The 27,472-nt window shown below is 40.7% G+C and overlaps 1 long non-coding RNA gene across 1 annotated transcript; it reads right to left on the minus strand.

Annotated features, from left to right (window-relative positions):
- Nucleotides 1-66: 66 nt before the first annotated feature.
- Nucleotides 67-27,458, minus strand: LOC142365395 (uncharacterized). Its single transcript, XR_012766459.1, has 3 exons — nt 27,290-27,458; nt 25,860-25,976; nt 67-2,110 (listed from the first exon to the last, which is right to left on the minus strand). It is a non-coding gene; the product is annotated as an uncharacterized LOC142365395 (long non-coding RNA).
- Nucleotides 27,459-27,472: the final 14 nt, after the last annotated feature.

The following is a 27,472-nucleotide window of genomic DNA, read 5'->3' on the forward strand; positions in this document are numbered from 1 at the left end:
GTTAGTAAAAAAACCAAACAACCCTAGTGCATCATGGCACTGAAATGTCAGAACACTGCCCCAGCAATGATGGTTATATTCGCATAGCAGTGTTAAACCTTATTTTACATGTAGGTGGTGAGAGCCAGGGTCAAAACGGCCTGTGGCAGATGCAGGAATATAGCCAAGTTTTTTGAGGCTGTTTGTTTTTAGTTTTGTTGTGTTGTTTTGTGCTAAGGACAAACTTCCCGCACAAGACTTTATATTGAGTGCCATGTACAGCAAGCAGTGCATACCCTAGCATGTCACAAATGTTGCTTTTCAAATTTTAATTCAGAAATGGAACTTAAGTCACTTCAATCTTGGCACACAAGGTGTGTGCAAAGAGTCTCTAAAAACAGGTGGGCTGTGGTGTGAAGAACTTATCTCCATTTCAGAAAAGATACAAGTCACCCTGTAGTCACGCATATAGAGTTCCTAACTGGGGTATGTTGGCCCTGTATGGCAGTCAGTTGGATGTTTCCAGCTATGCTCCCCCTCATATCTTCCAAAGCCAGTACAGCTTGGGCTGCTGAAATGCCATGAGTCAACTTGCACTGCCATTATCTGAGCAAGAGCTGAAAGGCGGTCCCCATGTGTTGGAGCACAGTCCTGTCTGTCTCTGAGACCAGGAAAAGAGGAGGGACTGCTCATACGGTTAATCCTCGGGGAAATGAGAGGGGAAGATCTTGAGGAGGCTGAGGTTTAGGAGACCTTTGGAGCATTTCAAGCAGAGGGTTTGAGCGTTCATCAAGTGATGTCAGACGTTTTATACAAAGGGGCCTTTATAATTTTTTTTTTTTACGATGAGTAGAATGCAGATTTTAGCTTATCTGGGGAAGCACAAGTATCTGCTGATCAAACTTGTGCTGAACAAGAGAAAATGCTTTGTCTGTGTTATTTTCTTTGTGTTAGCCATGAGACCCTGTTAACCTCTGGTCCCTAAGCTCTCTCCTTCATTTCGTCTTCTGTAACCTCTTTTGCCAACATTTTTTCGCATCAGACAGTCTCCTTCTGAATAGCCAGGTCCTTTGCTGTTCCTATCCTCTCTCAGGGTTAGTTGTTTCTGATTTTTCTTTTTTTTTTTTTCTCTCTGCTCCATTGTTCATCGAAGTGTGTGCCTTTCCCTCCTGTGTATTCTTCACCCAACCATATTTCTGTCTTCTGCCTATTTCTCATGTCCCTTACGCAGGTGTCAACACCTTTCTCATTACTGTGAGTCTCCCTTGTCCTAACAAATCTGATGCATCTAGCAGATGTCCCTCCTCTGTGCTCCCAGGGGCTGCCCAGGACACACCTGCCTCCATGCAGCTGAAAAGCTGGGAGGAGGATGATGTCTGAAATTGCTGGTCAGTCATCCCTTCCTCCTCCCTCTCCTCTTCAGAGCTGACTTTATAACCTGGTTTTATTCTTTAGCCAGTCCAAATGAAGAACTAGCAACTGATTTGCTGGGTTCAGGGAGGAAGTCCTGATCCTGCTGAAAGCTAAATTCTTGCTGAATTTCACCTTGACTCTCTCACTTCTGTCATACTATGTGGTGCTGCTGTGCACTTTTAAAAAATAGGTTTATGACCTGATCTTCTTTGGAGAAAGAGGGAGCAATGTCTCAGTAGTTACCGGATACAACACCGAAGCTCTACAGAGTGAGTGTTTTTCAGAAATTCCATTTCCTTCCCCAGCCCTACTTCCCCCAAACTGCTCAATAACACAAACCTTGGTACACTGAAATGTACTGTAGTTTCAAGTGCAAATGCTGACAGGTGTAAAGTGAATGGTAAGCAGCTGGTTGTTTTCCACCTCCCTCCAAAAAAACCTGGGGTATATGGCAGTTCTGATCAACCTCTTATAGCTGGTGGATCAATTCCGTCCATTAAGATTTCTTCATGCTTCACCACAGGAGACGCTCTTGGCACAGCAAGTGCTCTGTGTCTTGGTGAAGGTTCACAATGTCTCACCAGCAGCTGAGTGTGGTATACATGGCTGTGTCCTTTGTCATGTCCTGGAGCTGATGCATGAAAGGCAGAAAGAAGGCCGCTGAAAGCGAGGACACTGATACATATTTTCTAGATGCTTGCAGGGGTCTTCCTTTTCCCTTTAAGGAATAATTAAAAAAAAAAAAAGTGACATTTTAGAAGGCCATTTGCTAAGCTCTGCATGTTCTGTGTATTTTAGTGTGTGAACAAATTAGATTATGAAAGGTAATGTATTAGTGATTTGACAGTAATGTGGAATCTTGGAAGCATTAATCGCTAATGCGTGTTTCATAATTTCAGCTAAATGATCTCAGTTGAAATGCAAGAGAGGCAATTGAAAAATTCCTCAAGATTGCAGTGAAACCTAGTATTGTAATGCAGATTACTTTGATTTACTGCAAAATGCTGCAAAGCAGTGGGAAATGTTCACAGCAGCTGTGTTTAATAGTTACAGAAGAGATGTGTGATGAAATGGTAAATTCATATATGTATTTATCCTGTAAAATATAAGCCTCATTCTTCATCTTTGTGTTACATATTAAAAAAAACCAATAAAACTGTAGGCTACAACATACTACTCTTATCAGTTTCTATTTGTATTAGAAAAATATTTGGAGACCCTAACCAAGATCTGGGGCCCAGGAATCTAGTGGCTGTACAGATACATAAGAAAAGCCAGTGCTTGCCTTGAAGAGGAGAATTGAAGGACCTTAACTGCACCCATGGAGTTGCCCCCCACCCAGGTATCCACGAGCCTAGTTGCGAGTCCCATTTTCTCAGATAATCACCAGTCCTGCAGTAATGAAAAGAATGGTAATAGCTGCGTTTGAGTTCAAAACTGGTGCCCTGAACATGACCCGTAGATTGCGTGGCAGAAATACCCCAAAATAAGCAGGCAGCTGCTTTTCGCTCTGGCTGCAGTGAGATGGATCCACGGAGTGATGGTCTCAGCAGTGTAGCAGGCTGACCGCTGTGTGGCAAGAACACAGATAACAGTAATGAGTAAGAAATATCTCTGCTCCTGGGTGATCTCCTTGAGTAGATGGAAGCAGGGGGGTGTGGGGTGTTCATGTAACAGCTCTTTGAATAGGAGCAGTGGAGTAATTTTCATCAAGGGTGTTATTTGCTTTCATATTTTCATGTAAACGCTAACTTGACAATAGCCAGGATGGCAGCTGTATTCTGCAAAGTTTTGCTCTGTCTCAGTACCATTGACGATCTGCCTCTGACGGCAGGTTGTGCAAATCTTCTGAGCAGTAAAATGCCTTTTACTCCATGTGGGACTTGATCAGCAATGAGAGTTGTCCATGGTGGCATTTGAACAGGCATCATTAGTTTTCAGAGCTAACACACCAGCCAAATGAATTCACACCTCTCCTGCAACTCCCAGCAGGCTCCACATTTTTCTTGTGGGTCTATCCTCTCTGTAGTCACGGGTGTCCTTAAGCTACAAGTTTGTCTTTGCGTTCATGGGGCCAAAAAGCTTTATTTTATTTGAAGTAGAAGCTGGGATTTTTAGGTCTCGCATCTTCGCTACTGTGCAGAAAGAGACCTGCTTACTGAGCCATCACCAGGCTGTGGTATTCACCTTTGACGTGAAACATTATCGGCTTTCAGCTGATGAATCCTGCATTGTGCATGGATTAAATATCTCTTAAAGCCAATTCTGTTGGTAACTGACTCCACCGTTAGTTAAGAATTGATGCTTCTACAGTGCAGCATTTCTTCAAGTAATCCTCATTCTGCTGAGTAATCCTGATGACTTAGAGGAGACTTTATTCTTGCCTCTTCTGCTGCATAATGTCTAATGTATGAAGTAAGGTTTATTTAGGAGAGTAAAGGTGAGAGGATTGGGCTGCATTCCAAAGGCAGCAATATTGGCTGGGAAGTGTTAAGATGATACCTGACTCCTCTTTCATCAGAAACCATAGAGTACAGCTGTTTAATGCATATTAAGTAGTGGAGAAACATAAAAAAGAGATTTCCCCATTGAAATGACTTAGAGTGAGGAAAAACAAGGCTAGCCCTCATCAAACCAGAATTCTCTTCAAATCAAGAAAATATTGCACATCATGTTAGAACTACTATGCTTACCATGTGACACTTCTACCTGATAGTGAACTCTCTGGAGGGTCTGTGTTTCCCATATCAACTACAAAAGCACAATAAATAAATGGACAGCTACTGTTTATAAAGAAATCTCAGCAGAAGTAATATGGACTCTAATTTCACTACAGTGCTAGAAAACCGATGAGTTTCTTTGTGAAAACCTTTAAAAGGACTCAGTGGGCTCTTTGTCTGCCCAAAAAGAGCTTTTCAAGCCTGCCCATGAAATTATGATTGTCCCAGCAACTTCCATAAATGTCTGTCTGTATCACTCTCCCTTTTGACTAGTGCTGCCAAATCTTCAAGAAATGGCAGAAAATCTCATTCTCCTTGTAAAAGTGGATGGTGCTTAAAAGAAAAAGGATGTCTTTGCGTTTGAGTTAAGTACAGGCTTCTCTGAGGCTGCATGGATGAAGAGAGAGAGCAGAGATTCTTCTAGAGCAACATTTTTAACACTATTTGTATGATTCATTCATTGTTATACTTGATTGGTTTTACAGAGCACAAGGAAGCACCTGGTGCTTTTCAGAGCATGTAGAAGGCATTTTCCTCACATTGAAGAGTTGTCATTTTCCCACTAGGTGCGGCCATACTGAGTAACAGAAAGCAGCTCAGACTCCTGAGCTAGCAGGTCCATCCAAAGCAAAAGCAATATTGCTGAGGGACCGTGGATGTGGTGGCTAGTTTTGCTGAAACATATGGCCAAGTCCTGGCCAGGTCCCACAGTGAAACCTACGGGAGTGAGTAGCTCCAGTAACTCTACACAAGGTGGATGTCACTGTTCCCTCAGAAGTGATGTGGGGAGCTGGCAGTGCTCTTGTTAGGTGTAGACATACAGATATCAATGATGTTTCTACACGTGTGTGTATATATATATATATCTTTCTATCTTCTTATATATGATATATTATGTATAATATATTTCTATATTCTTATATATAATCTTTCTATACAAAGATTTCTTGGCTCAGAAGAGGCAGTCACCTTCCTGCAGTGGAAACAAACCCCTCACTTGTTCCTACTGCTATTGAGAGTTGTTTATTTTTGTCTTTATTCAAGTATTACCATTTATAGCAAGAAAAATATGCTTTGAGAAAATGCTTAAAAAATATCTGAAGTGATTTCGGTGTTAGAAATCAATTTTTAACAGAGAGCAATAATTGATTCATTTTGGTGAGAAGATGTCATTTTGAAATGGAAGAATATAAAGTACTTCAATTTTTGTGGATTTTGTGAAGAATAACGAGTAGAGGAAAGACAGGTATCATAAAGCTACTTGCATCCTAAAAAAACCTTCAAAAAAGAATGTAAAAAACCTCACCTAAACTGGATAACACAGCATTCTGTCTTTTCACATATGTGGTCGAGTTCACCTGTTGCCTCTGTGCTCTTTTCCTGCTTCACTGAATCCAGAATCAGATTGAAGGTTTTTCTCCTGATACTGAAACCCCATGGGCTATGGGTGTCTGGGAGATCACTGTAGTGTGACCCTATGTGGCAGGAGTGTTATAACAATACAGCAAAATTCCTTAAACAGTATCATAGGATTTCCAAATATGATCAGAAACATTTATTGACATTGAATATAGGATCAAGGTTATTTTTTCAAGGCAGTCTATGTAGTTTACTTACATAAAATTAAAAGAACAGCCAGGTTTTTAAACAGCTGTAAAGAAAACAAGACTTGAAAAAAAAATGCAAAGGCAATATAAAGTTTAATGAAAAGTTTTCATTGTAAACAAGTAACAAGCAATACCAGAAAATAAAACTGAAGAAAACCTTAGTTCTGCTGCAGAAAAAAACCATGTTGAAAACCTGGAAATGAGTTTGCCAAAAATGTGTATGTAAATGAAAAATGAATGTGACTATTTTCTTTATTATGCAGCCTAACAGGGGCAAGGACAGAGGGAGTAATGATAACAAAACCATCAGTTTTATTCAGATCTTAGTGTTCTTCGGCTTAATGATGGAAGGTGTTAGAAAGATGAGACCATTCTCACCAGTATCTTAATCAGCAGCTTCCCTGTACCTAGAACTGTGATATGGATCCCATAGAAGGCTTGGCTTTTGGCTGGAGGTGTCAGGTTAGGACACGAAAGACTATCTGAAAAGATCCTGGGAGCTGTGGAAAGAGCTTCAGAGCAATTAAAATATGTATCTTATTTATATACGGACAGATTGTGGCTAAGCTCTCAAATGCCACTTGAGACTCAATTCATCCCAGAGTAAAGACTTCAGCTTTCTAACCTCTCCTTTCCTCCTTTTATTTAAGGAGATGCTCCATGGCCTGCATTTGCTCTCCCTGCTGTTAACCTCTGAGCAGCCTGCAAAATCTTTTCTGAAAACTGGTGGGAGCAAGTCACTACCTGACAAATTTTCTTCTTATGGTTGGAAGCCTCACAAGCATGATTCTACCAGAAGGGTTTTCATGTGTAACCCAATGCATCTGCCACCTGTCTGCCTCCATAAGTGATGAACAGATATTGGCAGCCCTATGTGAAAGAAACCCAATACACTAGCAGCTTCCAAGTGCCTAGGTACAGCAGCAAACATCTGGGTTTTTATCGAGACCATAGGTAGAGGGACAATCTTCTATGTTTTGCTATTCTTCATTTCCCTGTACTTGTATTTTGAAAAGTCTGATATTTGATGCTTTGTGCCTACTTGCCCAAACCACACTTGTGCAATACCTGAAGTGTGCTCAGAAATGCAGAGAATCCTCAGCTGGTGTAAGCCTGCACATGCCATCAGCTTCATCAGAATTGTGCTGAAATGCAACAGAGAATTTTGCACTATGTTTTCATGACGCCGTCTCATGGGGACAAGTCAAAGAGCACAAACAGTGAAGTGTCAAAGGGTGAAGCACAAGGTTAGATTATATTTACAAGGAAGAGGAGGTTTTGGGTTTTTTTAGTCAAACCTGTGAAAGGTGCAGTGGAAATAGGGAGGGTAGAAAGGCTATGTGCTGTGATGCTGTCCTGAGTCTTTCTAGTTCTGCCATTTTTTTAAATTTTTTTTTTTTACATACCCTTTCATCAGACACTAGAAACGTTTCTCTTTGTTCCTTGGAAAAGCAATTCAGCAGCTTTGTTCATTGTTTCATAATGTGTCAAGCAAAATGCACAATCTAAACTATTTCAAGGGAGAGTTTAATTGTTTACACATACCTACACAGGAGAAAACTTCTAAGACTTTTTGATTTTGTTTTCTGAAATGAAAGTAATTGATTTAGGAGAAAACAGCATGGCAAGGTCCACTGGTTGGATGTATAAAATAGATAAATTTAGGCTAAAGAACAGGTGCACGTCTTTAATAGCAAAGCTAAATCATCAGTGGAAGAATTTCCCAAGAGATGTGATAGATTGAATATTTAAATGAATACTTTCTGAATTAAAGAAGTCCCTGAGGTGGATTCTTTGGTCTAGATTAGAGAGAAGGTCAAATGATTATCCAGAAGATAAATGGTCCTGTATAGCCTTAAAATTAATGTATTTATTAAAAATAAACAAAACCAAAACAGATTTACAGCCTCATTTTCCATAGTACTTTAGCGAAGAGAAAGCAAGCCAGTACCACAATACGTATATTCTCTTTTGGCACAGGAAGGGAGCAGGGCTGTCCTTGCCTCTCAGACAGCAAGATTTTGTGTGCACATTTGTGCAAAGACATGGCCAAAGGTGAAGCCTTTTCTAGCATTCTGCATAATAAATAAGAAAAGTTATTGCTGAGTGTTTTTTAGGGGGTCAGTTTTAGGGGTGGAATGATCTATGCTACTTTTACCAGTGGCTTACTGGCGATGTAAATCATTAAAATTAAATGATAATAAAATATATATAAAAACAGGTATAATACACATATTCATATATATGTAAAATAAAATCTTGTGATAATGTTGGCCGCTTCAAAGTGTAGATTGTTTAACGGTTGCTCCTTAAATGAGATTGGTGGTGTGATATGTAATGAAATTCAGATAACTACAACATCCCAAGCTGAATAGTCAGTAAACAGACACCTGAAATTACTAGCTGCACTTACAATGTGGGTACCACCTTTAAGCAGAATCATAGCATCCAGCAGATGCTGTTATGCCATCCTCATGGGGATAGCATCCCAGGAATCCAGTCCGTGGTCTGTTTGATGTAGGGAGAATACAGGGCCCGCTGAGGCTGCTGAAAACCCGTGAATAGCACTGGGATCTGAAACATATTTCCAGACAAAACTTGTTCTGCCTCCCGGTAAGCAGTAATTTTCTACCACCAGATTTGTGTTAGAGCAATCTGTACAAGATCCAGGTGTAGACAAATTCAAAGTTAAAGGGCCATCTCACTGTGGCTTGGTTTTAAATGAAATGAAGAATAATGCATTAGCTCATCCAAATAACATACCTTTATAAATTGAAAACACCCGTGAGAGAATATTTTAGGGCAAGTTTTTTAACTCTCTAGCACTTAATTTCGTGAAAGTGTTGGGTAACTGCAAACCATTCAGTTTTTGATGGTTTCAAAGCGGACATTGATTTTGGTTGCCTAACACATTTTAAAATTTGCACGCTCTATTCAGTCTTACCTTCATACAGTTTCAGTGAGGACTGTTGCATTTAAAATAATGTATAAGGACAGGAATGAGATCATTCCTAGGTGACAATACAATGTGATATGGTGATACTTTTTTTTATAAGTTCTCTTTTTCCTTGGAAAGGAAAGGAATGGTGAAAGCGTTCGCTGCCTTCTTGTCTTCTGAAAATACTGCTGTGACAGAATATATTATGTCTTCTCTTTTAATTTGGGGAAATATATATTTTTTTTACTATGCATTAATTATCTTTCTCACCTAAGAATTGGCTTTTTGAAGACCTGATCTAACATCCACTGTTGTAAATGGAAAGCCTCCTCTAACTGCAGATACAGGTGGATTGCTCTGCCTGTATTTGTCAAGATTTTCGAATCAGTGGACTGAATCCAGGGGTTGGCTCACGGTCATGCTCAGCGTGGTAATTTTCTTCTTTTTTGTTCTTACTGCGTGAGTTTTGAAGATTCTTCTTTTTAAAAGTAATTTTGAATTTTTAGTTTATTTACAGAACAAATATGAGACTTGAATCAAATTATTCTCTTAGATCTTCACTTCTCATAAGTCTGTATCAGAAATAGTAAAAAAACCACCTGAAGCTTCCGTTCATATATCTAGAAATAGTTTATGGGGACACTGAAAGACACTGATGTTATCTTTTTAATATTGTGCAGAATAATCCTATTAAAGAAGAAACAAGGAAAACTGTTATGCCCACAAGGCAGAATTATCCAAAGTTGATTTGAGCAGCTCAGATTACTCTACAAAGCCCAAGCTGTGTGCTGGCCTATCTTTCCATCAGAGCTTGGTGAATGAGCAATCATTTGTGGATTCTGCTCATCTCTCTTTGCAAACTTTGTTCAGTGGAATTAGATACAACTTTGACAAATTAGAAGTACCCCTTAGCCCCACTGTCCTGGCCTCAGCACAGTCTTCCAATTGTGCGTGGTTTTCTGAAGTTCGGCCATGTCAGAGCTGTCAATGGCAAGCCTTCCACAAAGCTACACTTTTTAATAAGGGAATCTGTCAGCACTGGCTTCGCCAGGTCTTGCAGCCTTCTCTTAATCTGCAGCACAAACTGCCCTTCCTTTTGCCTTCCCTCTGTTGCAGCGTGTTTGGACTCTGAAATAAATATCCCCTTTGTTTACAGTGTGCCCGCAACAAAATTGACCTTTGGGATTGGTTGCAACACAGAATGGGCTATGTTTCATCTTTCCTTATGGCACAGGTTTTTGATTAAATAAAACTCAGCCACCTGCCTAACCAATGTCTGTTGCTTTTGTCTCTGCATCCCTGGTTTTGCTCATAGTTTCTTAAAAGATGGTGCTGGTTCTTCGCTCTCCCCTGTGACTTTTTGTGCCACCCCGCCCCCGACGTGGAGAAGCTTCTGGCCCTGCCTGAAGAGGTTGGGAAGTTTGTTTATGGTCTTTGTCCAAACCTGGTTGCTAAGATGGGTTGTTGCAACCAGAAGGAGTAATGAAACTTTAGCATCTGCTTAGTCCCTGTAGAGACTGGCCTGAGTCTGGTCCTGCAGTTCTGTATGGTCAACTGAATCCCCTGCTTGGTTATTGTAACAAATTTTTATACATTGCCTTTTGGGTCATGATATTTCCACAAACTGTCATCTGTATTCAGGTCTGACATCCTTTGGTCACTTGCTAGAGGTCAAAAGATGAACTTGTTCCTCACTTCAGAAAACATCATCATTGGCTCCCTTCACTGCCACTGAGAATAAATCTTCCTCGTACAGCCAATTGTCATCTTAGTTTAGATTTGAAGGAAAATGAAGATTATCTGCATTCTGTGTATATGTATGCATGTGCCTCCCTTACTTTATCTAACAGTTCATTCTTAAACCCACATGAAAGAAGAGCTTTAAGCTCAAAGGGAACTAAATTATTTCAATATTGGGGAAAATAAGAAGCTGGCTAGGGAAGACAGTCACTGTCAGAGCCTTTATCGTAAGCATGGTTTCAGTGTCAGTTCAGGTGTTATTTAACACCAGAGAATCCACACAGGAAGGAATCTCATAATGCTCCTGCTGCCAGAAAACCTTCAGACTTTTGTGCCGTCTTAGACGCAGAAGTCAATCAACCACAAGAACCAAATAAGAAAGAAACCAGACTTCATTAGTTCCAATCCTCATGGTACTATTTCTTTCATTTATGGTTGTTCTGGAAGCGGAGATGGCTTCCCAGTGATGCATGTGCTCCACGCCTTCATCACCTCGGGGTTAGCAATCAGTGCTTGGGGCCGCTCTTGCAAAAGACTTCAGCAAGTACAGCCTGTAGCAACCTTTTTCTTGAAGGTCACCTACTATTAGCCCATAAATCTTGAGCTTTGTGCTCTGTTCTGGCTACCTGTTTATTTCAGGACATAATTCAAGGTATTGGTTATGATCTTATTAAGCCCTGAAAGGCCTGGGACAAGGTTAGCTGAGAAAATTGCTTCTCCCTCCCACCCCAACTTCATGCCCTATCATGGGAGTTATGATCTGTTGGGTTCCTGTCATTATACTCCCTGCAGCCAACAACACAGCTTTGTCAGTGAAGCAGAGTGTGTGCCTCTGAAACATGTGTCTCTGGTGGCCTGAAAGAGTCCGGGTTTAGTGAATGCAGTATGTGGCAAACAACTGCAGTTAACGTTTTGAAATTTCCTTGGCTTTTTTTTCCACAGAAGGATCTGGGGGCTCTGTTCTGTGGTGGTGTACATGATTGACTCTTGTACTTGCTCCTTTTTGCCTTGTTGCTGCTGAGTGCCCCACCACTGTGGTGTATGTTTTTGCAAAATCATAATGGATAAAAGCTGATGCAAGTGTTAACACTTCTTATGCGATGAAACATGGCAGATGAGATCATGTCCTATGACTGCTCATACTGTAGCTTGGGAAGCCTGGAGCAGCTTGGGAAACCTGGAGCCTGAGAACTGAGCTCCAGAGACAGCTGGGGTGATACTGGAAAGGTCAGTGGAGAGTGCCGGAGCACTGACGAGCTCCTTAGTGAGATGGGAGAGTCCAAGAAACGCATGATAAGAAATTAAAGCAGTGAGGCCGTGAGAGGAGGTAAGAAGTGGGTGCTGAGACTCCCTTGGAATTTCCCTTGAGAACCTTGTTACTAGAAAGTTCACTGCAAGTCTTAGTGGGGGGAAAATTTTTTTGTTTTTGATGGTGCCAACATTTCTTCCTATGTTAAACCTTCAAGGTCCTTTGTGTCAACTCTTGTACCAGTACAAAGTGAACTAAAAGATGCAATACTTGTTAGATTTTACTTTTGGGGTTTTTTATGTATCTTTACCTCCTCACAGCTGATCTTACTACATCAGTAGAGCCGCCTTCTGTGGCCATTCCACTGTTAAGCTCTTTGTATCACACCTGTTTGATTTGCTTGTGTTGGGCTGTTATCAGAAAGGAAATGAATAAAAATATTTTACATTTTAAAAAAGAAAATGTTATATCCCTCCCACTCCCTTTGTGTGCAATCTGATCTTAAAGATCTCACTGAAATTTATGTTCTAGATACAGATTTCACATCATTGAGTGGTCTCCACTTACACACCACACGTTTTGTAATACCTAGTGCTAGCAGTCAGAATCAGCAATAGCTTTTCAGTGTGGGGCCAGCCAGAAAATGACAGTGATTGCAACAAGTTTTGAGGTTTTAAAGCATTTGTTTTTCTTCATCATTAGATCAGAGGCAAGGGCTCCTGAGCATTTCACAGGAGGGAATTTTCTGAAACAAGTCAGGTTTATGATTTCTGTCCTTCCCAATAACAGAGCGGTCTAGCCCAGGCCTCAGAGATCTTCCTTTTGAAAACTTCACTGAAATAGATATAGCTGAGAGATGTTTCTGTTTTGACAAAACCATCATATTTTGATCAAAAAAATATTTTGCCAAGAATTGTTCCAGGCAGCTCCCCTCTGAATGACTTTGATCACTTTAGTTAACTGTTTTAATTCAAGGCAGTTTTCCATGCAGCAAGCTGTCTGTGGTGCAGATTCTGCTCCTGCTCGCAGAGCAACCTTTTCCTTCTTTCAGAGCGATAACAAGAGCTGTCCCTTGTTCTGTTTGCTAGGGGAAGAATTTACTGTTCCATTATTCCATGAAGTTATATACATGAAATAGTGCTGATAATTCTAGCTCGTCAGTAGCAATACGTTTACTCATTATCTATGCCAGACTGAAGGTATGTAATTAAACTATATGAAGGACTTTGAAGTGATGTTAGCATTTTAATACAAAGAAGTAGAAAAATTCATGGAAGGCTGAATCTCGATTTTTAATTTTACTGAGGTCACTGCAGAGCTTGTGACCATGCATGATATTAGCTACGCTTAGGGATGTAATAATGAGCCACACTTAAGTTCAGCTAAAACCACGTGAGATGCTTGCAATCAAATGTGCAAGCACTTGGAAAGAGGCTATTAATAAATCAAAAATGAGCCAATGCTTAAGCAAACACTGCGGCATTACTGCTGCTATTCTAAATACTTGTTGCTGAAGGAGCATTGACCCACTTTTGATGTACATGAGATCAGTTTCAAATAACCATGAGCATTGAAGTCACACCAAATTAGATGTTCTGTGTGATATTTTAATGAGAAACTGGTATGAAACTTGACTATGTTGACCAAAGGTTGCTTGGAGAGTTGGGGCTTGTTCTGATGAGGAATGCGAAGTAGAAACTCAAAGGTTGCAAATCCGTGTGGATGGAGGAAGGCTTTCACACTGAGTTCAAATCAAGTTTCACATGACTCTTGTGTTGGGTCTGGAATTTGACTCTGCCATAGGCTGTCTGGCTCTGGGGTTTTTCAGATCCAGATCTTTAAGGTCCCTGAATAGGTAACTGGCCGTTCAGCCCAGTGAGCTGAAACTCTGTCTGGGAGAAGACTTGGTTTGGAACAACCTGACAAGCAAATTTGTTCCAGCATGAGGTTAATGCACCGCATAAACTGATTTTGGGGGCTTATGCAGAAACTTGGCCACCAGCAGGCTTTGTGCACAGTGCTAGTTGTACATCGGCTGGGTGATGTGTTTGAAGAGGCCAGCCCTAGCTGTTTTCTCCTATGAAATTAATCGCAATTATGGCACTGACAACATAGAAAAATGTGTTGGATTCTTTCATGTATCATCTTGTATTGGCCTAAGTTTATATGCAGATTATGTGCAGCAAGAAGGACAGGTATTGTTTTATACTGTAGCTCTATTCTGTAGGGATTAAGCCATCTCAATTTACATGATATGAGGGGAAGGTGATGTTTCTTCAGTGGCTTTCATGGTGAGACCTTCAGATCATACTGCCTAGGAGCTCCTGAGTGATTTTGGCTCAGGTGCTGTCCCTGCTAGTGAGATTCTACTCAGTGTTTTTCTGGTAGTAATAACAGTTTAGATTATATTTAACCCAAATACTGGGGCCTGGGTACTAGTGTTGTTTTTGTTTGCATGGTTATTTTTAGCCTGCTGAATTCTCTGGCTGGCTCTGTAACAGCTGTGTGAAAACAAGTTGTCTCAGACAAGTGCTGCTTCAAAAGGTCCAGACACTGCTTTAACCATCAAAAGAAATTCAATGTGCACCTAACCAAATGGAATCTGTGGTTGCATGTTCAGAGAGCACGGCTGTTTCAGTTGGCCAAGGCGTTCCCAAACCTGCTGGCTTGTCTCTGCTCTATGCTGCCCCTCTCTGCCACCTGGTGCCTTGTGCCGAATTGTCTCAGGAAAATGATACAGCCTTTAAAAATGTAAGTTTGTGAACTGGAGAATTTCTCATCAACCTGTAGCATGAGGGAGAGTGGACTTATTATACCTACGATAGCCTGGAGGTGGGGAGGGAGAGCAGTGTGGCTCTAATTGTTGTACTGTGTCCATTATGCAGCCTTTCATGTGCCCTTCTCAGGGTATCTGCGGTTGCTTTTCCTCTTATTTCCTTCCCTCTTCTGTGTTTGCAGTTCAGATAAACTACATATGAAAAATGTTCTCCTCTCCCCAAAACACAAAGTAGCCCAGCAATAAGCAACATGCAGGGACTGTGTAAAACTGAGAGCTTTAGCTCTGCATGAGGAAGGAGATGAACGTTTCCTCGTGGAAGCAACGTCCACCTTGCAGTCATGTCTCTGCATTGTGACTGGCTTGCGTGTTCAATCTTTGCCTTGTTCAAAAGGGTTTCTCTGGGTGGCAAAATGCCTTCCTGAGCTAAGGCCTAGGTGATGTGGGATGGGGCAAGCACAGGAGTGGTGAGCACTGCCCCGCAGAAAGGATTGATGATCAGGGTTGTGTTCTTGGAAGAAGTTGGGGAAATTCTCAGTACTGATCTTTCTGCCTTTGAACTTTTGATTATTCTTCAACTAGGAGGAAAAACATGTCCTGCTGCTCCATTTGTGGGGGTTGGTATTTTTTGTTTGTTTTGGTTTGGTTTTTTGTAGCTGGTATACTAAATATGCTGAGCTGGACTTTATGAGAGTTTTGACGATACACTACCTGAGAATGTGGTCTCTTCTCCTGTTTTACGGTCTGTGTTTCTGAGGTTTCTGATTCTCCAGAAATAAAACAACTCCTACTTAGTCTCATCTGTACAGTTTTCTCACTCTTTCTGAGCCACTAACCTTCTACCCCATCTGTAAATGCAGGTTTAGAAGCAGGAAGAACTATGGTACTTGGATGAAATACTAATGACAGAACAGTGCATTTGTTGATTCACAGTTGCTTGCGAATTGCTTTTGAATATCTTTGCATGTTGAATTTTAAAAAACGGCTCACCATATGGGCAATATGAGTTGAACTGCCATGTTGCAGAAAACTCTGGTGAACATATTGGGGAAGATAGAAGTACTTAGTCTTTGAAGATTCTTTTTTTTTTTTCTGGGGGGGGGAGGGGGACACACAAGCTTCATCTGAATCTACTGTAATTAATATTTTCCTTGTTCATCCTCTGTAGTTCTGCAACCTCAGAACAAATATGGGATATTGCATTTCTGGCCAGGCACCACTGTTCAGATGTGATCTGAGACGGCATATCTGCAGATACCTGCACTTCTGACTTCCCTACAGCTGTGCATCAGGTCAGGATACACCATATGCCATGGCAGAATTGTCTCATCTCTGTGCTGGAGATGCTAAGTCAATCACACAGTTTTTGCTATGAATTTTGACTGATGACAGAGCTGTCTTGGACAGAACATACCATTCCTAGTACCTGCGTTCGCATATTTAGAGTATGTTCTGATAGCTCTATGTAGCATCACACTGTGCCACAAAAAAGAACTTAAAATATTAGTTTTGCAACATCTGGCTGTACAGTTGCCACTCCAAGTTATTTCCCCAGATGCAAAAGGTGGCAGCAGTCCAAGAAGTTCCAGTTTACTTTAACAGGCTCGTCTGTACTTTGCTTTTCAACAGTCCCAGTGCATCTTTCAGCCATTTGTTTTAGCTTTAAAACACTCCTGTGAAGTACAAGCTCTGCTTGCTAAATGGAGAATTGAGACATGGGGCAGGACAACATGAAACCTGCAAGTAGGCGCAGACGTGTCTGAACTCTCTTTGTTTGTGGCCCTGGTTAGCTGGTGAGTGTCTGCGCCTGGCCATATAGCCAAGCTCTAAGAACACAGAGAAGACAATAACATAACTCAAATCCCTGTGCCCAGTCAAGGGCTTCTCTTCCAGGCCATACCGGCTGGGGGTGTTATGGAAAACATATATTCCTTAAAATGTCATTAGGAAGCTGTGCTTCTTCACGAGTAATTCAAGTCCTGTAATTTCTGCAGCTTTCTGTGCAGTTGTGCTTGTGTTCTCAAATCCCTCCAGAATGTGGTTCAGGGTTTCCCACCTTCCCAGCACTCCTGGACACAGCTTTCCTTCTGCAGATGGGTTACAAGTGATCGCGGGTGAAATAACTCATCCTTCTGAATCGCCTCGGTGACAGCAAGAACTAGTGATGACAGCCTGATTTAAAGTTGTCTGTAATATAATGAGCAGAACCACAAGTAGAGGGGAATTAGCCGATTACTGTTGCTTAGGGATTGCTTTGTGAGGTTACTCCAAATTAATTGTTTGGGAGCTGAATTAGCATCAGATGCCTCCAAGGGACAAGTGGTTAATTGTAATGAGTTTTTGTGTTATGCTACTCCCTGACAATAAGTCTGTTTTTGGGAACAGGGCACTTCAAGAAGGTGTCCATTATAAATAGAGGTTGGAATAAACTCAAGTTCTGGTAGTTTATTATTAGAGGTAGTCTAGAGAGAGAATTGAACAAATTTCAGTATATTTAACAGATGCTTATCAATCACTGCAATAGAAGACGTTGTGAAAACTTTTAAAGGAGGGAGAGTGTCCTCCCTGCATGCTTTGAAGGCTCTGTGTGTGTGTACATAAACCCAAAACATACAAATGTCCCAGCTGACGTCTTGTGTTGTGACAAGTCATCTCAGATTGTGTCAATCATATTGCCTTGTGCTATATTAAGTGACATACTGTAATGTGATTGATACAAAATGAAATGACACATCATTGTGCAAAATATCATCTGGAAAATTTAGGAAACTACTGAGGAGTGGAAGCTGATCTTAGACTGTGTCCTTTCAAGTTTTGAGGCAGGAAAACTAAAAAAGTAAAAGAAACTCTGGAATCAGACCTGCTGCTGCCATTGAGAGTAAGGTCAAGGGTGCTCTACTACCTGAATCTTTTAATGGGTAACTAGTGGATCAGTTTTAAAAAATGCTCTCATTCTTGGGGACTGACAAGTATCTGTGGGTCTGAATTGAATTTCTCTGAACCACTTGGCACATCGTTAATCATTAGTGTATCTGCACCGTACAGGGCTGCAAGCTAAATGCAACCAGTTTCAGTTCAGGGAAGAAAGCCCTTTCAAAACAAAACCAAAACACTGCTCCTGTTCTGCATCTGGATTTTTCTTTTCTCCCACCCACTCTTTTTTTTCTTTTCTTTTTTTATATGTTAACTGAAATCTCAAATACTGAGATGTCTCTAGACCAGAGCACAAAGTGCAGTAGGGTCTGGAGTGTCCTACTGTGACACCTCTGAAACGCAGCAGCATGAGTGAGTCACCACTAAGAGCTGTAAAGCAGCTTCTTCTCGAAGCAGAGAAGCTTCTCATCCTTAGGGCTTCCTAACCTGTGGGCAGTGATGCAGGTGGGCACCTGGCTTGGAGCTGGTGGGTAAACGCAGGCTGAGAGCTTCCTCCTTCATACCTCCATGTCATGGTCCCTTGCTCTTACCACCTGCAGGTGCCTGAGCAAACTAACCTTGGGAACGTGTGTTGGTAGCATTGTGTTATGCTGATTGCTGGAGCAGTAACTGAAGCAAAAATTTCCTGGAAATGAGTATTGCTCTGAAATGAGAGCATTAAAGCAAACAGGAACTTTTCAATTAGGTCAGCTTCAACAGTTGATGCTGTCTAGCAGGATTTAGGGGTTGCTTTCTTACTCTTGCTGGGAAAAATGGTTTGGGGACAAAAGTTTAAACTTAGCTTGGTGCTGCCAGTGGTTAATAAAAGGTAGAATAAAGCCAAGCATTTTGAACATGAAGACCATAGTCTACTCTGGATTGCAACAATAAATCATTATCTATCTTTTTATCATAGTAGAAAATACAATAAATAAACAAGAGTTAAGCACTTGTAAGATATTCAGTAAGTTTTCTACTTTGACAGCCTCTCATCCCTTTCCTTTTAGCTGTGGAGACTAAGGTTTTTCCCTGATGGGGAGATAATAGCGATAAGTTGTCCTTTCCAGAGACAGGAGGGTTGTGTTAGAACTGTTATTGTTGCTGCTGTCTCAGAGCCTAATTCCCTCTCTACCTTGAGGACAGAACAAGAGAAACACACAAAGACAAAGAAGGACAGAGAAGTCAGGGGAGCTACTTCTCTGTTTGATGCTGACTCTTACCTACAACTTCATGCTAGATGGAGACACAAATAGATTGTGGTCTTTTCCTGGCCCATTTTTATCTGCTTTGGGCTGTTTATCATTGCCTTTTCTTAAGCATTGTTTACAGCAGCCTTGGCAAGCCTAGCAAAGCTCCTTCAAAGAGGAAAAAAAAAAAAGAGGGAAGAAACAAGCATAAGGAAGGCCACTCCAGAAGGTGGTTTCATTTGCCTTTACAGATGTCCAGGATTTAGCCAGCACTGGGGAAAGTGCTGAAACCATCTCTCTGGGACAAAGAAAGCCCAGCAGTGTTATGGGGAAATCCGAAAGTTCTCAGTGTAGCTATTTGAAGAAATTGTAAAAATATTAGTATTTGTTCTGGCTGTGATTTGTGTTAACTGGTAGATGCCACTTGGGTAAATGGGCTGAAATGGGTCTTGTTAACTCAAGTAACATAGTATGTATCTGACTGAGATTTGAGATTTGTTTGGTGATCATGACATCCAGGCATGAAACGAGATGCACAGAGTGTGGAGAAGCAAGGCATTTAAGCTCAGCACTGCTTTAAATTGTCATCTCTACAGCTCTTGGCATGTCTCCAGCCAGCTCTGAGCACAGGAAGAATAAATTGGGTCTTTCTGTACCATTGTTATAGGCTTGTTGCAAAGAGATGTGATCTTTGGACGTAGGTGTATGGACAAAATTAAACATTAGTTGAACCCATTTGTATGCTTGCAGGTTTCTGAGGCAAGTCGCCAATGTTACTCTTATTCCTCATGTGACTGCTCTTGGTCCAGATCAGATGTGCCTGGAGGGTACATGCTAGAGGTGTGGGTGTTGCAGAGCCATATGACTACCAGAATAGTAGCGTGAGGGTCTGCAAAATACTAAATGTTTATCTAGAGCTTATAAAAAGCTTTTAAAGCTTGTAATCAGCTTCAAAATATTCATCAGGACAATTCTACCACGTCCTGGTTGAAACCGAGTCAGAACTGTGCCCTTTCCTAAGATATAACACTACTGCTTTTCCTGCAAGGCAGAAAATGTCTGTGAGGTTAGTGCATCGTCAAGGGTCACAAGAATAACCAAAATCAGGTTTGTAAATGGATGACTTCGGTTCCTTGCCAATGTTTGGCTTTGTCCAACATTAGGTACCATGTAGCTGGATACTCCTAAAAATATTTGCAAGTCCAGTTTCACAGTCTTTAATTAGAACTTCGTTACTAATTCAATACTGAACTTTATCATTCCTCTGTTAAAAGCAAAAAGAAAAAAAAAGGAATCAGTCATCTGGTGAAGGAGTGGGAAATATGCTTTATAAGCAGTCCTATGGCTGGAATTGTTACCAGCAAATAGGCAAAACAGAGCCTGGGAAGACTATGAGGATAATTTGTGAACTTGGAGACTTAAATACACAGCCAGTTTAGTTAAATAAACCCAGTTTCCCCAGAGATAATACAAACAAAAAAATACCAAAGCAGGATAATTTTTTCCTTAACCCACACTTAAAGAAAGAGGAAGGCGGGAATAAAGAGGTGCCACATCTATTTGACTTTGGAACTAAGTGCAGTCCTTCTTATTTTATCCAAATTTCCTCTGAATTAATGGTTGCTATTCTGTAAATGGTCATACCCTGATGGTCAAAGCACAACTCTCTTTGCATTGATGTGTTGTGTGGTGATGCGGAATGTAGAAATTCATTAGTCATTCATAAGAAAAGGCAAATGAGTCAGAGGATACAGGGCACCTTCCAGAGATTGAACTGCAGAGTGCTACAGCCAATTTCTCAGCTGCTTTAAGCTGGCAAACCCGAATGAGCTGTGATGGAGTATTTTAGAAATGTGGCCTTATTTTCTTTTTGTTTTGCTCGTGCAACAAGGTGCCTAATGCTTTGTAGTGGGTACTGCTGTTTGCTCGGTAATCAGATGCCCACATGAACTAATTTAATAAATGGATATAGTCTTCTGTAATTTTTTTTCCTTCTCTGCATGTCAGTGCTCTTTTTCTGAATGGAGTTCAATTATTATTATAGCATATATTACTTTGGATCATTTTACCGCCCAATCAATACACATATCTGTATAATAAATATTGACATTACTTTAATGTTCTACAATGTTCAGTATGTCAAGGCTACTTCAGTCAGAAGCCACCCATTACCGCTTGTTTCTAACATTTCCTGTTCATTCAATGTGAAAAAATTTGCTGCACAAGCTTGTCTTCTGCCCTGATTTCAAAAGAGAAATGGAGGTAAGCGCAGTGCCCTTGCATTAATGTGCTGGGCAGGATGGGTCAGACTCTTTTCCTCTAACTCTTGCATGTGTCATTTGATCTCACCTATACTTTCTGTTTCTCCTTCCAACCATTTTTTAATCTCATCTGTTAGAATTGGTAGGTACTTGGGACTGTCTCTTGAAGTGTATTTCTACAGAGCACAGCGCAACAGGGCTCAGATTTCACTTATAACTCACCTCATGATGCTAATACATGGGCTGGTGTGGGAACAGTGATCAGTGCATGTTAGAGGAAGCAACACCACACACAGGCACATGAAAGATGAGAGGTGAGAACAGCGCGATTTTGTTACTTCTCTCCTGTAATGTCTTGCACTGTTTTCAAGAGAAGAGGAACTAGGGGAGAGATGTGCCATAAAACAGTGTTAGATGTTGTACTACCAGCTGCACAAACTATCAATTGCGAGGAAAATACAGCATCTTTTTCACTTATCAGAGTCAGATTTTCACTTGCGCTATTTCTGTGCAACCGTAGGGATTTCAGTGGCTGCTAGCGATGGTATCTGGCTCAGCATGTTCAGTGAAACACATATGGCTAATCATTGAAGTCTGAAAACACTGGATCATGATTCTGTCTGTGTTGTGAAAAGCATGGCAAGAGTACTTGATGACTGCATTCAAGTGGTAAAAATTGCCACTTTTGGTGTTTTCCATCTGGGAGAATTTTGCCTTATTTTCTACCGAGTCGTCATAATATCTGTCTGGCATATGTACCATTTTAACACAAACACGTACATGTATCTGCATATGTATAACAAAATATCTACATTCCACCTTCTCTATTATACAGCATGGCAGCATCGCAGTAACAAGTATGAAAAATCATAATCTGTTTACGTACAAACACACATGTATGTATGCCCATGAAAGGAAAAAGCCATTCAGATTGCCTGATCTTCTAGGGTGCCCGTTCCTGGTGGCTCCTGCAGCCTGCGAATTGAAGTAATCATGATGATGTAAGGGAGGTTATCTGCAGTAAGGGACTAAACACAGCCCAGAGTCACCAAGTTGAAACTGGAGTTGAAAGACAAGTGTATTTAGAATTGCCAAGACATCATTAGAAATAATGTTCCCTAGAAATACTGTTCCCAGGTGACTGCTAGAGGAAATGCTGCAGTAACACGTTGGCACTGGAAGCCAAAGGGAGATTTGTTGAGAAGTTGAAGATTTTGGGGCTAGGAATTCTACTGGCATGGTTTCTCAAGTCTTTCCCACCCTGTGTCAATGCTTAAGGTGCAACATATCCTGGACAGTAGTTGTTCCACTGTTGTTTATAGTTGCTGTGGTTTTGTTGCTCATAGCTTTGAATTGTCACAATTTTTATGTAGGCCATATTGAACTGTGAAGCTAATGTCTATACTGGAGTGAACAGTATTTTGTATGATTATCATTAATTTTCCATATACTTGTTATGTGTAAAATACTAATAAACTACTAATTAATTGTTATTCTTTATGAAAAAGGTTGTTAATAAGTTTTGGGGGGGACCAGGGGGAAGGAGTTATTAGTAATGTCTATATAGTAAGGCACTTGGCACTGGAGACAAGAAACCAAATGTTTTGTCAGTTTTTCAGACCTGAAATCTCTCATTTTATTGTATCCTATTTATGACAACTTTAATTGAAACATTACACTAGGGAGAGCAACTACCCAAAACAGTTCCAGTTTGATCTGATGAGTTCAAATGAACATACACTTGCATCTCTGTGTCCCTTATAAAACCCACACTCTGTTCTTTTAATAAGGCTTGGATGAAAGACTACAAAGGTTGCTGGAGATTCCTGAGTTAACCAGGAAATGCCTCTTAAAGCACCTTGTTGATCTCATCCCTTGATCTGACATTCAGCTCACAGCATCTGTCTCTGGCCTCCACTCTTGTGCTTAGTTAACTTTATTTGGCATTTTGACTGCCCCAAGCTTTTGTGATATCTAGTTCAAAGGGTTCAAAACATTATTAGAGCATTTATTGCTAGGCCAGCATTACCTTTTGCCCAAGTGACAAGCTGATAGGGAGCCTATCAAAGGCACTGTCAGGAAGTGCATTTATTCAGTGTGCCACAGAGAAGCCTTAGGTCGCTTTTTTCTCCTTTTAATTTTATGACACTCCAATGATGATCAGGTTATTCTGTGCTCACAGAGAGACATTTTGAGCTCAGTCCTCTTTAGTTGTAATGTTACCTGCTTTTTTTCTAGGCAATGCTCAACCAACACTTCCTTTTTACCAAATTCTGCTAACATTGGTGCTCAGAATCTGGGAAGGTATTTCTGTTTTTCCAAGGCAAATGAAATTCCATGGACTATTTCTTCCTTCCTAAGAGCAAAGGCCGGCAGACTTAATGTCGCTTCTCAGCACCAGAAAAAGTGCTGACCCAGCTGGGGGCACTGGGATTCAAAGCTCGGTCCTCAAGAGCAGATGGTTTAACAGGCTAGCCCATTAATCAACTCTGCTTCCTCAAACACTATGTTGTACTTTTTTTTTTGGCGATCTAGTGCTGGGTAAGAGAAATGTAACTTGTTTGGTTGGTTTTTTTTCAAGAGATGGCATCCAACATGCATGTGCCATTGTATTTCTATTATTTACACTTACTGAGCTAAAATGCAACAGATGTTTATAAGCGATTACAACTAAATTCTTCATTGAATGAATCCCATGCATCTTCAAATGCTTTGAATGCTTCTCAGTGTAAAAACAGAATTTGTTTCAGGTGGACAGGATAATCCAGTGCTGGGATTTACTGGTAGTTACCAGAGGTAAAAAAAAGAGTCAGCTAACAAAATCTGTAGCACAGTCAGACAGGTAGAGGAGTCCCAGAGCCTCTTAATACACATAACCTAAAATGAATTTCTTTCATTTCTGGTTAAGCCCCTGAATACTTGTATAAATGCTTGAAAAGGAATGAAAAGATATTGAAGGAACAGAACATTTCTATTGCTCCCTGTAAAGGATCTTTAACTGAATGGGAGTGCATTCCTGCCAGGCCGCCTGTAGAAGTAAGCTCATGTGTGATAATTCCTTTACATTCACAGCCAATAGCTCGTGGACCCAAGGGATGAAATGATATTTTAATCTGACTTTGTTCTCTCTAACCCCTTCACATTTGAATGCCTAGAAGCATGCTGTTCTAGGGCTAAGTAGGGTAGTGCTGTGGAAACTCGTGCAAGGAGTCCCATGTGAAACAGTCTTAAATGGTACTTTTTCTTCTCTTTTATTTTTTTTTACATAAGGGTTTAGCGTTTGTGAAAGGTAGTGAATCAAAGTTTTTTTGGAGGTGGTGACTCCATCAGCTTCTCAGCATGTGCTGTCTGTCCAGCCCACCCCAGTTTCTTGCAGCAGGGATACCTTTCCAGAAATGAGAGAAGTCTCAAGGATGTCCCCATCTTTGCCCCCTCTGCATAGACAATATCATGCGGAGTACGAAGTGAAGGCATTCCAGTTAGTGCTATCTGCCTTTATCTTTACCTGCTCAGAAGGAGCTACTTACAACTGCATAGTGAGCATGAGTTAGCATATTTTTAAGTCACTGATAACGTAGACTGGATTGATCTCAGTGATTGTACAACCCTGTGCCACATTTATATTTTTATTCATCCCCAGTGAAGCTATTTCACGCAGGACAGCGTGCATTGTAGTAATATGCGTATCACTGCTTGCATACTCCATCAAGATGCATGTCCCCCATGTGTCAGATGCTGAAAATAAACATGGTTGGCACTAGCCCATGTTCCAAAGAGCTGTGAGGTAGGCAAGAGCAAGGGCTGTGCCCCAGCATGGTATATTTATCCCCCGACGTTAGGAATGAATAAAATTGCCTCTGCTATCAGGATAGAGAAGTAGCTTTTTGCTAAAGGGCCGCACTGACTACCTCAGGAGTCTTCTCTGTAGTCATTGAGTGTGTGTGGATCCTCAGCATGTAACTCGGGTGCCTGAAGTTAGATAGTAACTCTTTTGAGTGTAAATTGCGCACAAAGTCCTTGTTAGGGCCAGGTACTGCACCCAGGTCTCCCAAGCTCTGGTGCATTTGTATCTGGCTGCTCTTCTATAGCTAAACTTAGACTGAAGTGAGTTGTCATCTGAACCAATAGCTGGAGCTCATTTTTCAGAGTAACCCTGTGCTACTGGATGTAACTTCTGTCCAATATTTTCAGTCTGTTAGACTAAAAATGTCCAAGGCTTCATATATTGCTGTTCATAACTGACTGACTACTTGAGTCACTTGAATATTCAAAGTAGATGATAAGTAACACTGACGTATGCAGTTTCCTCATCACTGCAAGGCTGAACTAAGGTACTCTAGGCTTCAGGCGAGAAGTTATTGCAGGCCATAGTATGCGCCAAATTCACCTTGAAGAGCACAGGCAGTGGAAACTTCACTGACTTCAATGAAGACGTAGCCCCTGTATCACATGTAGATTTGCCCCAGAACGTGTTTGGGGTTGTTTTGATCTCTCCTGTTTCATTTTGGTTCCATTTTTTCCAGTCTCTCTCCAATGTTTTACAGAGCAGAGATGAACTGTAAAAAACTACTAAACCCAAGGCCTTCCAGGGACTCGGCAAAAAAAGACATTAAGCAGATGGGGATTTTGGAAAGGTGGTGTGGTTAGGATGGGGGAGAAGAAGTAGGAGAAAGTGTCTGTGATCTGAATGTTACTTGATGCACAAGCACTTTGCTGCTGCTGCAATTTTAGCCCATCATTCATTGTTTAAGTATTCCTTGACTTAGTGTTTTATCTAACCATATGAATAAAATTAAGATATTTTTGTATGAGGGGCTTGGGATGCAGATTCATTCCTTAGCATGTGAAGCACAAGTAGTACACTGTGTAGTTTTAGGTCTGGAAATTCAGCTTGCAGAAGAAACGCAAGCCTCTTGACAGGAAATATGTCAAGTAAATTGTAACCCTACTGAAGAGGTGCTCTGTGCAATGAGTGGGGTTGCACAGGACACCTCACCTCTTAGATCCTTTTAGGAGATTTCCTTTGTTGCTGTGAAAATGAGTCCAACCCTACATAAAATAATCATGTCAACTAACCTGCTGAACACTAAGCATGGCTGCCATGTGTAAGCTCTTCCTTGCAGACTCCTTAGTAAGGATTCTCATGTGAACACCAAAACAGTAATCCAGCCGACAGTATGTGATGCTCTTAACCTGTACATCAGGAGGAAAAAAAAAAAAAAAAAAGAAATTCAAGAAGACTATTTGTGTAAACATTTTTTTAAAAAATCTGTTTAGTCTTGAAAGGCAAAGGGGGCTTCTCCATTGAGTCGGATGACAGCAGACCCTCGCTCTCAGTCCTTAGGTGGCTTGAAGGCTTTGCCAAGAATGTTCTGGAATACCATTCCCACTTCATTATGGAGCGGGCTTTGCAGTACTGCGATGCCATGGTGGAAACTGCTTCCTCTCACAGTCCCCTGGAAGTCAAGACTGTGAAGAAACTAGGCAGAAATCTCAATTTGGGTCAAATGACCTGTGTAATTTTAATATTTACAATAGATTGTAGAAAACCGTATACTAATGACTTTATATTTCCTTGACTTGGAGACAGCCAATGAGTATTTGTATTTGAAATATGGCATGAAATATTCCCAATAGCTGTCCTAAATAAACATGAGAGTGTTTGCATTACCTTTTCACCTGTAGCAAATTAAAGTACTCCTTAGCCATTGGCCATGAGTGAAACCAAGATCAATCTCTATAATTCTACAAGCCATCATATAAATATGTTCTGACTGTGTTTTTGTACATTAATCACAGAAGATTATGAGGCACATGCCATATTGTGCATATTTCTTGCAAGCAAAATAGAACTGTCTGCAGTTCTCATTGCAAAACTATGGAATGGACTGAATCATAAAAAAAAACATACAGGAAAATCTGCTATTTCAGTACAGCTGTTCAGTATTTTTGGACAGTTGACACTTTTTTTTTTTTTTTTTTACAAAAATAAAGCATAAGTATTTTTTTTACTAGAAATAGTGAGACAAATTCATTAAGTGGATAATTTAAATTCACAAAATAGATCATTTCCTTTCTTCCCAAATCTTGCTGAGCAAACAACATTCCTTATTGCTATTTCCCCAGAGTTTTATTTTTTTGAGTTTCCACATCCAGACCCAGCAATAATATCCAGTTTTCAAACATAAATGGCAAAGAAGACGACAGCTTGCTACAGTTGTAACACCATGTGCTGTGACTCTCTGTGCTCTCTCAATCCATCACTTCAGACACCACCACGGTGGGTGGATGGTGACCGGTGTACTGAAGGGAACCTTGCTGGTAATACAAGCAAGTTGTGCTCTGTCATATGATGTGTGGAGAAGATCAGTAGTGGAGATCATGAGTATAAATCATTGTGGTTCAGGTTAGAAACTAGCCTCTAACAAGTGAATTTTAAAAAAATAAATCTGTAAGAATTCATACTCATTAGAATAGTTTCTTGGTGGAATTAATTTTGTACTTACTCAGATATGGTCTTCAAGGATTTATGTGCTCAAACCCACTTTTACAGTTTCCGTTGCTGTTTTGGTGAAGATACTTGGCATGTTGAGTTACTCGCCTCTTCTCCCCGCATCCTCTGTCATATTTAGAGTTTTGTCAGTTCAGACAAGGCAGGGGCTCCCTCTTTGTGCAGAAGAGGGGAGCTG

Source organism: Opisthocomus hoazin, chromosome 2 (genome assembly GCF_030867145.1).
Source record: "Opisthocomus hoazin isolate bOpiHoa1 chromosome 2, bOpiHoa1.hap1, whole genome shotgun sequence".
Classification (NCBI taxonomy): domain Eukaryota; kingdom Metazoa; phylum Chordata; class Aves; order Opisthocomiformes; family Opisthocomidae; genus Opisthocomus; species Opisthocomus hoazin.